The following is a 17,317-nucleotide window of genomic DNA, read 5'->3' on the forward strand; positions in this document are numbered from 1 at the left end:
ACTGAAAGGTCAATTATATTGTGCAGCTTATCTCACCACCTGTAGTTATTTAGGTGAAAGCTCCAAAATGCTTGCCTAATATGTCTGTTTATCCAAAAGGAAGTAAAAAGGGAGAGCTAGAAAGATAGCATTGCATCACATTACATGGCAATGCAATGCACAGTTGCTGAAGTTGAACCAAAATGAGCTTGTAATCTGGCTTCTGCAACTTTGAACATGAAAAATCCAATGAGGAGAAGAAAAGCAAAGCCAAAGAGTCCATCCCAAAATCCGACAAACAAGCAAAATGAACAAAAAACATTGAATTCAATTCTTTCTGATTTTAGAAACTGCATTAAAGAAGGGGTGCACCGGTCCTGGAGATACTGCAATACCAGGTCAATGCGTGGAGTGGACAGAGCAAGCTCTTTTTCCATCTCCCTGTTCTAAAAATCCATTTAATATATGGTCCCCAGATAGGGGACGTATCAGATATTAAACTGATAAGAACAGATACTACACTTGATCTTAGCCAAAAGGCCGAGAAGCGATAACCAGAATTGGTTTCAAACTACGGAGCCACCCAAGGATCCTGAAAAGTCCATTTGTGGAGATGAGCTCCTGGACTCCCGTTAAGAAGACATGTTGTCAACCTCTAGATCCCTTACATGCCTGCACTTTTCGGCTTGCTGCTGCTGCAATCCACGCGTTTTAGATCTGCATAACTCCACCTCTTTAAACACAGCACCTTCACCCCCTGCTGTTCCCACCCGCCTCAACACCGTTGGAAGGGAGGAGAACCAATTAAGGCGGGGGGTGGGGTGGAACGAGCAGCTGTCTACCCTTAGCAGGAGGGCTCCTGATTACATACCTCTCCTGCTGCTGCTGCTGCTGGCTGTCCAGCAGCAGACTGAAGGTGGCTGCTGCTGTGCACAGGTATATAAAGGCTCAGAGCCTATTATGACACGCGCAGCCAGCGTTCCATTGCCACATTCCATCTACTGCAGGCAGGATACCTGGCTGGCTGAATGTCGCTGAGAAGCTCACAGAGACCGCCATAAGCAACAGTTTAACAGAATGCCACAGACTAATCAACCAAACTTTTTGGGTTGGGTTCTCTTTTATAGTCTGCAGGCATTAAATGAAAGAAGTCAGTGTTCCAGCAGAAGGAGACAACGTTTCAGAAAAGGCATTGTAGCAAACCAAAAAAGAAATTTTAAGCGCAGCAGAGTAACCAGCGCACATACCTGTTAGCTCAGGTGAGTTTAAAAGGCTGCTGTTGATAACAAGGGCATTTGCTAAATAGATGGTGTGTGTGCAACAATATACTGAAAGGTCAATTATATTGTGCAGCTTATCTCACCACCTGTAGTTATTTAGGTGAAAGCTCCAAAATGCTTGCCTAATATGTCTGTTTATCCAAAAGGAAGTAAAAAGGGAGAGCTAGAAAGATAGCATTGCATCACATTACATGGCAATGCAATGCACAGTTGCTGAAGTTGAACCAAAATGAGCTTGTAATCTGGCTTCTGCAACTTTGAACATGAAAAATCCAATGAGGAGAAGAAAAGCAAAGCCAAAGAGTCCATCCCAAAATCCGACAAACAAGCAAAATGAACAAAAAACATTGAATTCAATTCTTTCTGATTTTAGAAACTGCATTAAAGAAGGGGTGCACCGGTCCTGGAGATACTGCAATACCAGGTCAATGCGTGGAGTGGACAGAGCAAGCTCTTTTTCCATCTCCCTGTTCTAAAAATCCATTTAATATATGGTCCCCAGATAGGGGACGTATCAGATATTAAACTGATAAGAACAGATACTACACTTGATCTTAGCCAAAAGGCCGAGAAGCGATAACCAGAATTGGTTTCAAACTACGGAGCCACCCAAGGATCCTGAAAAGTCCATTTGTGGAGATGAGCTCCTGGACTCCCGTTAAGAAGACATGTTGTCAACCTCTAGATCCCTTACATGCCTGCACTTTTCGGCTTGCTGCTGCTGCAATCCACGCGTTTTAGATCTGCATAACTCCACCTCTTTAAACACAGCACCTTCACCCCCTGCTGTTCCCACCCGCCTCAACACCGTTGGAAGGGAGGAGAACCAATTAAGGCGGGGGGTGGGGTGGAACGAGCAGCTGTCTACCCTTAGCAGGAGGGCTCCTGATTACATACCTCTCCTGCTGCTGCTGCTGCTGGCTGTCCAGCAGCAGACTGAAGGTGGCTGCTGCTGTGCACAGGTATATAAAGGCTCAGAGCCTATTATGACACGCGCAGCCAGCGTTCCATTGCCACATTCCATCTACTGCAGGCAGGATACCTGGCTGGCTGAATGTCGCTGAGAAGCTCACAGAGACCGCCATAAGCAACAGTTTAACAGAATGCCACAGACTAATCAACCAAACTTTTTGGGTTGGGTTCTCTTTTATAGTCTGCAGGCATTAAATGAAAGAAGTCAGTGTTCCAGCAGAAGGAGACAACGTTTCAGAAAAGGCATTGTAGCAAACCAAAAAAGAAATTTTAAGCGCAGCAGAGTAACCAGCGCACATACCTGTTAGCTCAGGTGAGTTTAAAAGGCTGCTGTTGATAACAAGGGCATTTGCTAAATAGATGGTGTGTGTGCAACAATATACTGAAAGGTCAATTATATTGTGCAGCTTATCTCACCACCTGTAGTTATTTAGGTGAAAGCTCCAAAATGCTTGCCTAATATGTCTGTTTATCCAAAAGGAAGTAAAAAGGGAGAGCTAGAAAGATAGCATTGCATCACATTACATGGCAATGCAATGCACAGTTGCTGAAGTTGAACCAAAATGAGCTTGTAATCTGGCTTCTGCAACTTTGAACATGAAAAATCCAATGAGGAGAAGAAAAGCAAAGCCAAAGAGTCCATCCCAAAATCCGACAAACAAGCAAAATGAACAAAAAACATTGAATTCAATTCTTTCTGATTTTAGAAACTGCATTAAAGAAGGGGTGCACCGGTCCTGGAGATACTGCAATACCAGGTCAATGCGTGGAGTGGACAGAGCAAGCTCTTTTTCCATCTCCCTGTTCTAAAAATCCATTTAATATATGGTCCCCAGATAGGGGACGTATCAGATATTAAACTGATAAGAACAGATACTACACTTGATCTTAGCCAAAAGGCCGAGAAGCGATAACCAGAATTGGTTTCAAACTACGGAGCCACCCAAGGATCCTGAAAAGTCCATTTGTGGAGATGAGCTCCTGGACTCCCGTTAAGAAGACATGTTGTCAACCTCTAGATCCCTTACATGCCTGCACTTTTCGGCTTGCTGCTGCTGCAATCCACGCGTTTTAGATCTGCATAACTCCACCTCTTTAAACACAGCACCTTCACCCCCTGCTGTTCCCACCCGCCTCAACACCGTTGGAAGGGAGGAGAACCAATTAAGGCGGGGGGTGGGGTGGAACGAGCAGCTGTCTACCCTTAGCAGGAGGGCTCCTGATTACATACCTCTCCTGCTGCTGCTGCTGCTGGCTGTCCAGCAGCAGACTGAAGGTGGCTGCTGCTGTGCACAGGTATATAAAGGCTCAGAGCCTATTATGACACGCGCAGCCAGCGTTCCATTGCCACATTCCATCTACTGCAGGCAGGATACCTGGCTGGCTGAATGTCGCTGAGAAGCTCACAGAGACCGCCATAAGCAACAGTTTAACAGAATGCCACAGACTAATCAACCAAACTTTTTGGGTTGGGTTCTCTTTTATAGTCTGCAGGCATTAAATGAAAGAAGTCAGTGTTCCAGCAGAAGGAGACAACGTTTCAGAAAAGGCATTGTAGCAAACCAAAAAAGAAATTTTAAGCGCAGCAGAGTAACCAGCGCACATACCTGTTAGCTCAGGTGAGTTTAAAAGGCTGCTGTTGATAACAAGGGCATTTGCTAAATAGATGGTGTGTGTGCAACAATATACTGAAAGGTCAATTATATTGTGCAGCTTATCTCACCACCTGTAGTTATTTAGGTGAAAGCTCCAAAATGCTTGCCTAATATGTCTGTTTATCCAAAAGGAAGTAAAAAGGGAGAGCTAGAAAGATAGCATTGCATCACATTACATGGCAATGCAATGCACAGTTGCTGAAGTTGAACCAAAATGAGCTTGTAATCTGGCTTCTGCAACTTTGAACATGAAAAATCCAATGAGGAGAAGAAAAGCAAAGCCAAAGAGTCCATCCCAAAATCCGACAAACAAGCAAAATGAACAAAAAACATTGAATTCAATTCTTTCTGATTTTAGAAACTGCATTAAAGAAGGGGTGCACCGGTCCTGGAGATACTGCAATACCAGGTCAATGCGTGGAGTGGACAGAGCAAGCTCTTTTTCCATCTCCCTGTTCTAAAAATCCATTTAATATATGGTCCCCAGATAGGGGACGTATCAGATATTAAACTGATAAGAACAGATACTACACTTGATCTTAGCCAAAAGGCCGAGAAGCGATAACCAGAATTGGTTTCAAACTACGGAGCCACCCAAGGATCCTGAAAAGTCCATTTGTGGAGATGAGCTCCTGGACTCCCGTTAAGAAGACATGTTGTCAACCTCTAGATCCCTTACATGCCTGCACTTTTCGGCTTGCTGCTGCTGCAATCCACGCGTTTTAGATCTGCATAACTCCACCTCTTTAAACACAGCACCTTCACCCCCTGCTGTTCCCACCCGCCTCAACACCGTTGGAAGGGAGGAGAACCAATTAAGGCGGGGGGTGGGGTGGAACGAGCAGCTGTCTACCCTTAGCAGGAGGGCTCCTGATTACATACCTCTCCTGCTGCTGCTGCTGCTGGCTGTCCAGCAGCAGACTGAAGGTGGCTGCTGCTGTGCACAGGTATATAAAGGCTCAGAGCCTATTATGACACGCGCAGCCAGCGTTCCATTGCCACATTCCATCTACTGCAGGCAGGATACCTGGCTGGCTGAATGTCGCTGAGAAGCTCACAGAGACCGCCATAAGCAACAGTTTAACAGAATGCCACAGACTAATCAACCAAACTTTTTGGGTTGGGTTCTCTTTTATAGTCTGCAGGCATTAAATGAAAGAAGTCAGTGTTCCAGCAGAAGGAGACAACGTTTCAGAAAAGGCATTGTAGCAAACCAAAAAAGAAATTTTAAGCGCAGCAGAGTAACCAGCGCACATACCTGTTAGCTCAGGTGAGTTTAAAAGGCTGCTGTTGATAACAAGGGCATTTGCTAAATAGATGGTGTGTGTGCAACAATATACTGAAAGGTCAATTATATTGTGCAGCTTATCTCACCACCTGTAGTTATTTAGGTGAAAGCTCCAAAATGCTTGCCTAATATGTCTGTTTATCCAAAAGGAAGTAAAAAGGGAGAGCTAGAAAGATAGCATTGCATCACATTACATGGCAATGCAATGCACAGTTGCTGAAGTTGAACCAAAATGAGCTTGTAATCTGGCTTCTGCAACTTTGAACATGAAAAATCCAATGAGGAGAAGAAAAGCAAAGCCAAAGAGTCCATCCCAAAATCCGACAAACAAGCAAAATGAACAAAAAACATTGAATTCAATTCTTTCTGATTTTAGAAACTGCATTAAAGAAGGGGTGCACCGGTCCTGGAGATACTGCAATACCAGGTCAATGCGTGGAGTGGACAGAGCAAGCTCTTTTCACATCTCCCTGTTCTAAAAATCCATTTAATATATGGTCCCCAGATAGGGGACGTATCAGATATTAAACTGATAAGAACAGATTTTTTTTTATCGAAAGCCCGAATTCGTGTACAAAACCCGAGTGCGCTTAAAAAAGTGACAAGTGCCACAAAAAAAGTGCACTAGGATGCTGGTCTTCTTGAAACCCTCTCCAAAAGGAGAAGGGTCCCCCAAACCATTCCCCGTCCCTCCGAGCCAAAAGGCCACAGCGAGGAACAGGGACAAAAAGCCACCTCCAGCCGAAGCCAGAGGCGACCCAATCTTACCCCCAGCACCTGCCCGAGTTCTCACCCGAGCAAGGCACTGGGAGCCAAAGACTGTGCTCCCCTCCCGGAAGAGGGGAGCCAACAACGCTCTCCTCCCGAAAGAGGAGAGCCAGGGGGGTTCAGGGGGGAGCGGAACCTGATGGCCACACACCCCCCCCTAGACCTGCCAAGAGAGGAACCCGTAAGGGAACCGCATCCCGACAAAATCCTAGTAGGACGTGACACACGTGAATAAGTGGACACACAGTGACAAAGAAATTAAATAAATAGTGAAGGTTTCACAGTATAATACTGCCCGGACCTTCGACCGGGAATTGAAAAATTCCCCATCCTAAGGCCAGAAGGCCCGGAATAAGGGTGTGTGCGAAGAAAGAAAATTTGAAGTGCTTGTGCAAATGTGCCATAAACTCAAGTGGGGTTCCCAATCCCAGTGAGTTAAGGCACCCCAGGGTCACCACTCCTGGGGCACTTCACACTTCGGGCTTTCGATCTTCCCCGGCCCAATGGCGTCGATCCTGGGGGGCCATGCTTTCCACCAGATGACTATATTAGCCACCTGGCGTACTAACAAGCGCCTAAACCCCAGTGTGCATAATGTATCAATCTACTAGGGCGGCCAACATCCAAAACCGCCTTTTCGAAAGATTTTTTTTTTTTTTTTGAAAGCCCGAAATCGTGTACAAAACCCGAGTGCGCTTAAAAAAGTGACAAGTGCCACAAAAAAAGTGCACTAGGATGCTGGTCTTCTTGAAACCCTCTCCAAAAGGAGAAGGGTCCCCCAAACCATTCCCCGTCCCTCCGAGCCAAAAGGCCACAGCGAGGAACAGGGACAAAAAGCCACCTCCAGCCGAAGCCAGAGGCGACCCAATCTTACCCCCAGCACCTGCCCGAGTTCTCACCCGAGCAAGGCACTGGGAGCCAAAGACTGTGCTCCCCTCCCGGAAAAGGGGAGCCAACAACGCTCTCCTCCCGAAAGAGGAGAGCCAGGGGGGTTCAGGGGGGAGCGGAACCTGATGGCCACACACTCCCCCCCTAGACCTGCCAAGAGAGGAACCCGTAAGGGAACCGCATCCCGACAAAATCCTAGTAGGACGTGACACACGTGAATAAGTGGACACACAGTGACAAAGAAATTAAATAAATAGTGAAGGTTTCACAGTATAATACTGCCCGGACCTTCGACCGGGAATTGAAAAATTCCCCATCCTAAGGCCAGAAGGCCCGGAATAAGGGTGTGTGCGAAGAAAGAAAATTTGAAGTGCTTGTGCAAATGTGCCATAAACTCAAGTGGGGTTCCCAATCCCAGTGAGTTAAGGCACCCCAGGGTCACCACTCCTGGGGCACTTCACACTTCGGGCTTTCGATCTTCCCCGGCCCAATGGCGTCGATCCTGGGGGGCCATGCTTTCCACCATATGACTATATTAGCCACCTGGCGTACTAACAAGCGCCTAAACCCCAGTGTGCATAATGTATCAATCTACTAGGGCGGCCAACATCCAAAACCGCCTTTTCGAAAGATACTACACTTGATCTTAGCCAAAAGGCCGAGAAGCGATAACCAGAATTGGTTTCAAACTACGGAGCCACCCAAGGATCCTGAAAAGTCCATTTGTGGAGATGAGCTCCTGGACTCCCGTTAAGAAGACATGTTGTCAACCTCTAGATCCCTTACATGCCTGCACTTTTCGGCTTGCTGCTGCTGCAATCCACGCGTTTTAGATCTGCATAACTCCACCTCTTTAAACACAGCACCTTCACCCCCTGCTGTTCCCACCCGCCTCAACACCGTTGGAAGGGAGGAGAACCAATTAAGGCGGGGGGTGGGGTGGAACGAGCAGCTGTCTACCCTTAGCAGGAGGGCTCCTGATTACATACCTCTCCTGCTGCTGCTGCTGCTGGCTGTCCAGCAGCAGACTGAAGGTGGCTGCTGCTGTGCACAGGTATATAAAGGCTCAGAGCCTATTATGACACGCGCAGCCAGCGTTCCATTGCCACATTCCATCTACTGCAGGCAGGATACCTGGCTGGCTGAATGTCGCTGAGAAGCTCACAGAGACCGCCATAAGCAACAGTTTAACAGAATGCCACAGACTAATCAACCAAACTTTTTGGGTTGGGTTCTCTTTTATAGTCTGCAGGCATTAAATGAAAGAAGTCAGTGTTCCAGCAGAAGGAGACAACGTTTCAGAAAAGGCATTGTAGCAAACCAAAAAAGAAATTTTAAGCGCAGCAGAGTAACCAGCGCACATACCTGTTAGCTCAGGTGAGTTTAAAAGGCTGCTGTTGATAACAAGGGCATTTGCTAAATAGATGGTGTGTGTGCAACAATATACTGAAAGGTCAATTATATTGTGCAGCTTATCTCACCACCTGTAGTTATTTAGGTGAAAGCTCCAAAATGCTTGCCTAATATGTCTGTTTATCCAAAAGGAAGTAAAAAGGGAGAGCTAGAAAGATAGCATTGCATCACATTACATGGCAATGCAATGCACAGTTGCTGAAGTTGAACCAAAATGAGCTTGTAATCTGGCTTCTGCAACTTTGAACATGAAAAATCCAATGAGGAGAAGAAAAGCAAAGCCAAAGAGTCCATCCCAAAATCCGACAAACAAGCAAAATGAACAAAAAACATTGAATTCAATTCTTTCTGATTTTAGAAACTGCATTAAAGAAGGGGTGCACCGGTCCTGGAGATACTGCAATACCAGGTCAATGCGTGGAGTGGACAGAGCAAGCTCTTTTTCCATCTCCCTGTTCTAAAAATCCATTTAATATATGGTCCCCAGATAGGGGACGTATCAGATATTAAACTGATAAGAACAGATACTACACTTGATCTTAGCCAAAAGGCCGAGAAGCGATAACCAGAATTGGTTTCAAACTACGGAGCCACCCAAGGATCCTGAAAAGTCCATTTGTGGAGATGAGCTCCTGGACTCCCGTTAAGAAGACATGTTGTCAACCTCTAGATCCCTTACATGCCTGCACTTTTCGGCTTGCTGCTGCTGCAATCCACGCGTTTTAGATCTGCATAACTCCACCTCTTTAAACACAGCACCTTCACCCCCTGCTGTTCCCACCCGCCTCAACACCGTTGGAAGGGAGGAGAACCAATTAAGGCGGGGGGTGGGGTGGAACGAGCAGCTGTCTACCCTTAGCAGGAGGGCTCCTGATTACATACCTCTCCTGCTGCTGCTGCTGCTGGCTGTCCAGCAGCAGACTGAAGGTGGCTGCTGCTGTGCACAGGTATATAAAGGCTCAGAGCCTATTATGACACGCGCAGCCAGCGTTCCATTGCCACATTCCATCTACTGCAGGCAGGATACCTGGCTGGCTGAATGTCGCTGAGAAGCTCACAGAGACCGCCATAAGCAACAGTTTAACAGAATGCCACAGACTAATCAACCAAACTTTTTGGGTTGGGTTCTCTTTTATAGTCTGCAGGCATTAAATGAAAGAAGTCAGTGTTCCAGCAGAAGGAGACAACGTTTCAGAAAAGGCATTGTAGCAAACCAAAAAAGAAATTTTAAGCGCAGCAGAGTAACCAGCGCACATACCTGTTAGCTCAGGTGAGTTTAAAAGGCTGCTGTTGATAACAAGGGCATTTGCTAAATAGATGGTGTGTGTGCAACAATATACTGAAAGGTCAATTATATTGTGCAGCTTATCTCACCACCTGTAGTTATTTAGGTGAAAGCTCCAAAATGCTTGCCTAATATGTCTGTTTATCCAAAAGGAAGTAAAAAGGGAGAGCTAGAAAGATAGCATTGCATCACATTACATGGCAATGCAATGCACAGTTGCTGAAGTTGAACCAAAATGAGCTTGTAATCTGGCTTCTGCAACTTTGAACATGAAAAATCCAATGAGGAGAAGAAAAGCAAAGCCAAAGAGTCCATCCCAAAATCCGACAAACAAGCAAAATGAACAAAAAACATTGAATTCAATTCTTTCTGATTTTAGAAACTGCATTAAAGAAGGGGTGCACCGGTCCTGGAGATACTGCAATACCAGGTCAATGCGTGGAGTGGACAGAGCAAGCTCTTTTTCCATCTCCCTGTTCTAAAAATCCATTTAATATATGGTCCCCAGATAGGGGACGTATCAGATATTAAACTGATAAGAACAGATACTACACTTGATCTTAGCCAAAAGGCCGAGAAGCGATAACCAGAATTGGTTTCAAACTACGGAGCCACCCAAGGATCCTGAAAAGTCCATTTGTGGAGATGAGCTCCTGGACTCCCGTTAAGAAGACATGTTGTCAACCTCTAGATCCCTTACATGCCTGCACTTTTCGGCTTGCTGCTGCTGCAATCCACGCGTTTTAGATCTGCATAACTCCACCTCTTTAAACACAGCACCTTCACCCCCTGCTGTTCCCACCCGCCTCAACACCGTTGGAAGGGAGGAGAACCAATTAAGGCGGGGGGTGGGGTGGAACGAGCAGCTGTCTACCCTTAGCAGGAGGGCTCCTGATTACATACCTCTCCTGCTGCTGCTGCTGCTGGCTGTCCAGCAGCAGACTGAAGGTGGCTGCTGCTGTGCACAGGTATATAAAGGCTCAGAGCCTATTATGACACGCGCAGCCAGCGTTCCATTGCCACATTCCATCTACTGCAGGCAGGATACCTGGCTGGCTGAATGTCGCTGAGAAGCTCACAGAGACCGCCATAAGCAACAGTTTAACAGAATGCCACAGACTAATCAACCAAACTTTTTGGGTTGGGTTCTCTTTTATAGTCTGCAGGCATTAAATGAAAGAAGTCAGTGTTCCAGCAGAAGGAGACAACGTTTCAGAAAAGGCATTGTAGCAAACCAAAAAAGAAATTTTAAGCGCAGCAGAGTAACCAGCGCACATACCTGTTAGCTCAGGTGAGTTTAAAAGGCTGCTGTTGATAACAAGGGCATTTGCTAAATAGATGGTGTGTGTGCAACAATATACTGAAAGGTCAATTATATTGTGCAGCTTATCTCACCACCTGTAGTTATTTAGGTGAAAGCTCCAAAATGCTTGCCTAATATGTCTGTTTATCCAAAAGGAAGTAAAAAGGGAGAGCTAGAAAGATAGCATTGCATCACATTACATGGCAATGCAATGCACAGTTGCTGAAGTTGAACCAAAATGAGCTTGTAATCTGGCTTCTGCAACTTTGAACATGAAAAATCCAATGAGGAGAAGAAAAGCAAAGCCAAAGAGTCCATCCCAAAATCCGACAAACAAGCAAAATGAACAAAAAACATTGAATTCAATTCTTTCTGATTTTAGAAACTGCATTAAAGAAGGGGTGCACCGGTCCTGGAGATACTGCAATACCAGGTCAATGCGTGGAGTGGACAGAGCAAGCTCTTTTTCCATCTCCCTGTTCTAAAAATCCATTTAATATATGGTCCCCAGATAGGGGACGTATCAGATATTAAACTGATAAGAACAGATACTACACTTGATCTTAGCCAAAAGGCCGAGAAGCGATAACCAGAATTGGTTTCAAACTACGGAGCCACCCAAGGATCCTGAAAAGTCCATTTGTGGAGATGAGCTCCTGGACTCCCGTTAAGAAGACATGTTGTCAACCTCTAGATCCCTTACATGCCTGCACTTTTCGGCTTGCTGCTGCTGCAATCCACGCGTTTTAGATCTGCATAACTCCACCTCTTTAAACACAGCACCTTCACCCCCTGCTGTTCCCACCCGCCTCAACACCGTTGGAAGGGAGGAGAACCAATTAAGGCGGGGGGTGGGGTGGAACGAGCAGCTGTCTACCCTTAGCAGGAGGGCTCCTGATTACATACCTCTCCTGCTGCTGCTGCTGCTGGCTGTCCAGCAGCAGACTGAAGGTGGCTGCTGCTGTGCACAGGTATATAAAGGCTCAGAGCCTATTATGACACGCGCAGCCAGCGTTCCATTGCCACATTCCATCTACTGCAGGCAGGATACCTGGCTGGCTGAATGTCGCTGAGAAGCTCACAGAGACCGCCATAAGCAACAGTTTAACAGAATGCCACAGACTAATCAACCAAACTTTTTGGGTTGGGTTCTCTTTTATAGTCTGCAGGCATTAAATGAAAGAAGTCAGTGTTCCAGCAGAAGGAGACAACGTTTCAGAAAAGGCATTGTAGCAAACCAAAAAAGAAATTTTAAGCGCAGCAGAGTAACCAGCGCACATACCTGTTAGCTCAGGTGAGTTTAAAAGGCTGCTGTTGATAACAAGGGCATTTGCTAAATAGATGGTGTGTGTGCAACAATATACTGAAAGGTCAATTATATTGTGCAGCTTATCTCACCACCTGTAGTTATTTAGGTGAAAGCTCCAAAATGCTTGCCTAATATGTCTGTTTATCCAAAAGGAAGTAAAAAGGGAGAGCTAGAAAGATAGCATTGCATCACATTACATGGCAATGCAATGCACAGTTGCTGAAGTTGAACCAAAATGAGCTTGTAATCTGGCTTCTGCAACTTTGAACATGAAAAATCCAATGAGGAGAAGAAAAGCAAAGCCAAAGAGTCCATCCCAAAATCCGACAAACAAGCAAAATGAACAAAAAACATTGAATTCAATTCTTTCTGATTTTAGAAACTGCATTAAAGAAGGGGTGCACCGGTCCTGGAGATACTGCAATACCAGGTCAATGCGTGGAGTGGACAGAGCAAGCTCTTTTTCCATCTCCCTGTTCTAAAAATCCATTTAATATATGGTCCCCAGATAGGGGACGTATCAGATATTAAACTGATAAGAACAGATACTACACTTGATCTTAGCCAAAAGGCCGAGAAGCGATAACCAGAATTGGTTTCAAACTACGGAGCCACCCAAGGATCCTGAAAAGTCCATTTGTGGAGATGAGCTCCTGGACTCCCGTTAAGAAGACATGTTGTCAACCTCTAGATCCCTTACATGCCTGCACTTTTCGGCTTGCTGCTGCTGCAATCCACGCGTTTTAGATCTGCATAACTCCACCTCTTTAAACACAGCACCTTCACCCCCTGCTGTTCCCACCCGCCTCAACACCGTTGGAAGGGAGGAGAACCAATTAAGGCGGGGGGTGGGGTGGAACGAGCAGCTGTCTACCCTTAGCAGGAGGGCTCCTGATTACATACCTCTCCTGCTGCTGCTGCTGCTGGCTGTCCAGCAGCAGACTGAAGGTGGCTGCTGCTGTGCACAGGTATATAAAGGCTCAGAGCCTATTATGACACGCGCAGCCAGCGTTCCATTGCCACATTCCATCTACTGCAGGCAGGATACCTGGCTGGCTGAATGTCGCTGAGAAGCTCACAGAGACCGCCATAAGCAACAGTTTAACAGAATGCCACAGACTAATCAACCAAACTTTTTGGGTTGGGTTCTCTTTTATAGTCTGCAGGCATTAAATGAAAGAAGTCAGTGTTCCAGCAGAAGGAGACAACGTTTCAGAAAAGGCATTGTAGCAAACCAAAAAAGAAATTTTAAGCGCAGCAGAGTAACCAGCGCACATACCTGTTAGCTCAGGTGAGTTTAAAAGGCTGCTGTTGATAACAAGGGCATTTGCTAAATAGATGGTGTGTGTGCAACAATATACTGAAAGGTCAATTATATTGTGCAGCTTATCTCATCACCTGTAGTTATTTAGGTGAAAGCTCCAAAATGCTTTCCTAATATGTCTGTTTATCCAAAAGGAAGTAAAAAGGGAGAGCTAGAAAGATAGCATTGCATCACATTACATGGCAATGCAATGCACAGTTGCTGAAGTTGAACCAAAATGAGCTTGTAATCTGGCTTCTGCAACTTTGAACATGAAAAATCCAATGAGGAGAAGAAAAGCAAAGCCAAAGAGTCCATCCCAAAATCCGACAAACAAGCAAAATGAACAAAAAACATTGAATTCAATTCTTTCTGATTTTAGAAACTGCATTAAAGAAGGGGTGCACCGGTCCTGGAGATACTGCAATACCAGGTCAATGCGTGGAGTGGACAGAGCAAGCTCTTTTTCCATCTCCCTGTTCTAAAAATCCATTTAATATATGGTCCCCAGATAGGGGACGTATCAGATATTAAACTGATAAGAACAGATTTTTTTTTATCGAAAGCCCGAATTCGTGTACAAAACCCGAGTGCGCTTAAAAAAGTGACAAGTGCCACAAAAAAAGTGCACTAGGATGCTGGTCTTCTTGAAACCCTCTCCAGAAGGAGAAGGGTCCCCCATACCATTCCCCGTCCCTCCGAGCCAAAAGGCCACAGCGAGGAACAGGGACAAAAAGCCACCTCCAGCCGAAGCCAGAGGCGACCCAATCTTACCCCCAGCACCTGCCCGAGTTCTCACCCGAGCAAGGCACTGGGAGCCAAAGACTGTGCTCCCCTCCCAGAAGAGGGGAGCCAACAACGCTCTCCTCCCGAAAGAGGAGAGCCAGGGGGGTTCAGGGGGGAGCGGAACCTGATGGCCACACACTCCCCCCCTAGACCTGCCAAGAGAGGAACCCGTAAGGGAACCGCATCCCAACAAAATCCTAGTAGGACGTGACACACGTGAATAAGTGGACACACAGTGACAAAGAAATTAAATAAATAGTGAAGGTTTCACAGTATAATACTGCCCGGACCTTCGACCGGGAATTGAAAAATTCCCCATCCTAAGGCCAGAAGGCCCGGAATAAGGGTGTGTGCGAAGAAAGAAAATTTGAAGTGCTTGTGCAAATGTGCCATAAACTCAAGTGGGGTTCCCAATCCCAGTGAGTTAAGGCACCCCAGGGTCACCACTCCTGGGGCACTTCACACTTCGGGCTTTCGATCTTCCCCGGCCCAATGGCGTCGATCCTGGGGGGCCATGCTTTCCACCAGATGACTATATTAGCCACCTGGCGTACTAACAAGCGCCTAAACCCCAGTGTGCATAATGTATCAATCTACTAGGGCGGCCAACATCCAAAACCGCCTTTTCGAAAGATACTACACTTGATCTTAGCCAAAAGGCCGAGAAGCGATAACCAGAATTGGTTTCAAACTACGGAGCCACCCAAGGATCCTGAAAAGTCCATTTGTGGAGATGAGCTCCTGGACTCCCGTTAAGAAGACATGTTGTCAACCTCTAGATCCCTTACATGCCTGCACTTTTCGGCTTGCTGCTGCTGCAATCCACGCGTTTTAGATCTGCATAACTCCACCTCTTTAAACACAGCACCTTCACCCCCTGCTGTTCCCACCCGCCTCAACACCGTTGGAAGGGAGGAGAACCAATTAAGGCGGGGGGTGGGGTGGAACGAGCAGCTGTCTACCCTTAGCAGGAGGGCTCCTGATTACATACCTCTCCTGCTGCTGCTGCTGCTGGCTGTCCAGCAGCAGACTGAAGGTGGCTGCTGCTGTGCACAGGTATATAAAGGCTCAGAGCCTATTATGACACGCGCAGCCAGCGTTCCATTGCCACATTCCATCTACTGCAGGCAGGATACCTGGCTGGCTGAATGTCGCTGAGAAGCTCACAGAGACCGCCATAAGCAACAGTTTAACAGAATGCCACAGACTAATCAACCAAACTTTTTGGGTTGGGTTCTCTTTTATAGTCTGCAGGCATTAAATGAAAGAAGTCAGTGTTCCAGCAGAAGGAGACAACGTTTCAGAAAAGGCATTGTAGCAAACCAAAAAAGAAATTTTAAGCGCAGCAGAGTAACCAGCGCACATACCTGTTAGCTCAGGTGAGTTTAAAAGGCTGCTGTTGATAACAAGGGCATTTGCTAAATAGATGGTGTGTGTGCAACAATATACTGAAAGGTCAATTATATTGTGCAGCTTATCTCACCACCTGTAGTTATTTAGGTGAAAGCTCCAAAATGCTTGCCTAATATGTCTGTTTATCCAAAAGGAAGTAAAAAGGGAGAGCTAGAAAGATAGCATTGCATCACATTACATGGCAATGCAATGCACAGTTGCTGAAGTTGAACCAAAATGAGCTTGTAATCTGGCTTCTGCAACTTTGAACATGAAAAATCCAATGAGGAGAAGAAAAGCAAAGCCAAAGAGTCCATCCCAAAATCCGACAAACAAGCAAAATGAACAAAAAACATTGAATTCAATTCTTTCTGATTTTAGAAACTGCATTAAAGAAGGGGTGCACCGGTCCTGGAGATACTGCAATACCAGGTCAATGCGTGGAGTGGACAGAGCAAGCTCTTTTTCCATCTCCCTGTTCTAAAAATCCATTTAATATATGGTCCCCAGATAGGGGACGTATCAGATATTAAACTGATAAGAACAGATACTACACTTGATCTTAGCCAAAAGGCCGAGAAGCGATAACCAGAATTGGTTTCAAACTACGGAGCCACCCAAGGATCCTGAAAAGTCCATTTGTGGAGATGAGCTCCTGGACTCCCGTTAAGAAGACATGTTGTCAACCTCTAGATCCCTTACATGCCTGCACTTTTCGGCTTGCTGCTGCTGCAATCCACGCGTTTTAGATCTGCATAACTCCACCTCTTTAAACACAGCACCTTCACCCCCTGCTGTTCCCACCCGCCTCAACACCGTTGGAAGGGAGGAGAACCAATTAAGGCAGGGGGTGGGGTGGAACGAGCAGCTGTCTACCCTTAGCAGGAGGGCTCCTGATTACATACCTCTCCTGCTGCTGCTGCTGCTGCTGCTGGCTGTCCAGCAGCAGACTGAAGGTGGCTGCTGCTGTGCACAGGTATATAAAGGCTCAGAGCCTATTATGACACGCGCAGCCAGCGTTCCATTGCCACATTCCATCTACTGCAGGCAGGATACCTGGCTGGCTGAATGTCGCTGAGAAGCTCACAGAGACCGCCATAAGCAACAGTTTAACAGAATGCCACAGACTAATCAACCAAACTTTTTGGGTTGGGTTCTCTTTTATAGTCTGCAGGCATTAAATGAAAGAAGTCAGTGTTCCAGCAGAAGGAGACAACGTTTCAGAAAAGGCATTGTAGCAAACCAAAAAAGAAATTTTAAGCGCAGCAGAGTAACCAGCGCACATACCTGTTAGCTCAGGTGAGTTTAAAAGGCTGCTGTTGATAACAAGGGCATTTGCTAAATAGATGGTGTGTGTGCAACAATATACTGAAAGGTCAATTATATTGTGCAGCTTATCTCACCACCTGTAGTTATTTAGGTGAAAGCTCCAAAATGCTTGCCTAATATGTCTGTTTATCCAAAAGGAAGTAAAAAGGGAGAGCTAGAAAGATAGCATTGCATCACATTACATGGCAATGCAATGCACAGTTGCTGAAGTTGAACCAAAATGAGCTTGTAATCTGGCTTCTGCAACTTTGAACATGAAAAATCCAATGAGGAGAAGAAAAGCAAAGCCAAAGAGTCCATCCCAAAATCCGACAAACAAGCAAAATGAACAAAAAACATTGAATTCAATTCTTTCTGATTTTAGAAA

At 45.9% G+C, this 17,317-nt stretch overlaps 9 non-coding genes and 4 pseudogenes across 9 annotated transcripts; all 13 read right to left on the reverse strand.

Moving 5' to 3' along the window:
* Positions 1 to 340: 340 nt before the first annotated feature.
* LOC141220578 (U2 spliceosomal RNA) lies at positions 341 to 531 on the reverse strand. Its single transcript, XR_012288783.1, has one exon. It is a non-coding gene; the product is annotated as a U2 spliceosomal RNA (small nuclear RNA).
* A 1,115-nt stretch (positions 532 to 1,646) lies between these two features.
* Positions 1,647 to 1,837, reverse strand: LOC141220580 (U2 spliceosomal RNA). Its single transcript, XR_012288785.1, has one exon. It is a non-coding gene; the product is annotated as a U2 spliceosomal RNA (small nuclear RNA).
* Positions 1,838 to 2,952: 1,115 nt separating this feature from the next.
* On the reverse strand, positions 2,953 to 3,143 carry LOC141220581 (U2 spliceosomal RNA). Its single transcript, XR_012288786.1, has one exon. It is a non-coding gene; the product is annotated as a U2 spliceosomal RNA (small nuclear RNA).
* A 1,115-nt stretch (positions 3,144 to 4,258) lies between these two features.
* On the reverse strand, positions 4,259 to 4,449 carry LOC141220582 (U2 spliceosomal RNA). Its single transcript, XR_012288787.1, has one exon. It is a non-coding gene; the product is annotated as a U2 spliceosomal RNA (small nuclear RNA).
* A 1,115-nt stretch (positions 4,450 to 5,564) lies between these two features.
* On the reverse strand, positions 5,565 to 5,745 carry LOC141220673 (U2 spliceosomal RNA; annotated as a pseudogene).
* Positions 5,746 to 7,408: 1,663 nt separating this feature from the next.
* Positions 7,409 to 7,500, reverse strand: LOC141220766 (U2 spliceosomal RNA; annotated as a pseudogene).
* Positions 7,501 to 8,615: 1,115 nt separating this feature from the next.
* On the reverse strand, positions 8,616 to 8,806 carry LOC141220583 (U2 spliceosomal RNA). Its single transcript, XR_012288788.1, has one exon. It is a non-coding gene; the product is annotated as a U2 spliceosomal RNA (small nuclear RNA).
* Positions 8,807 to 9,921: 1,115 nt separating this feature from the next.
* LOC141220584 (U2 spliceosomal RNA) lies at positions 9,922 to 10,112 on the reverse strand. Its single transcript, XR_012288789.1, has one exon. It is a non-coding gene; the product is annotated as a U2 spliceosomal RNA (small nuclear RNA).
* Positions 10,113 to 11,227: 1,115 nt separating this feature from the next.
* LOC141220586 (U2 spliceosomal RNA) lies at positions 11,228 to 11,418 on the reverse strand. The gene has a single exon (XR_012288791.1). It is a non-coding gene; the product is annotated as a U2 spliceosomal RNA (small nuclear RNA).
* Positions 11,419 to 12,533: 1,115 nt separating this feature from the next.
* On the reverse strand, positions 12,534 to 12,724 carry LOC141220587 (U2 spliceosomal RNA). The gene has a single exon (XR_012288792.1). It is a non-coding gene; the product is annotated as a U2 spliceosomal RNA (small nuclear RNA).
* Positions 12,725 to 13,839: 1,115 nt separating this feature from the next.
* Positions 13,840 to 14,020, reverse strand: LOC141220665 (U2 spliceosomal RNA; annotated as a pseudogene).
* Positions 14,021 to 14,809: 789 nt separating this feature from the next.
* Positions 14,810 to 14,901, reverse strand: LOC141220767 (U2 spliceosomal RNA; annotated as a pseudogene).
* Positions 14,902 to 16,016: 1,115 nt separating this feature from the next.
* LOC141220589 (U2 spliceosomal RNA) lies at positions 16,017 to 16,207 on the reverse strand. The gene has a single exon (XR_012288793.1). It is a non-coding gene; the product is annotated as a U2 spliceosomal RNA (small nuclear RNA).
* Between the last annotated feature and the right edge of the window lie 1,110 nt (positions 16,208 to 17,317).

This window comes from Phyllobates terribilis, unplaced genomic scaffold (assembly GCF_046119375.1).
Source record: "Phyllobates terribilis strain yellow unplaced genomic scaffold, ASM4611937v1 Scaffold_298__1_contigs__length_2340664, whole genome shotgun sequence".
Classification (NCBI taxonomy): Eukaryota; Metazoa; Chordata; class Amphibia; order Anura; family Dendrobatidae; genus Phyllobates; species Phyllobates terribilis.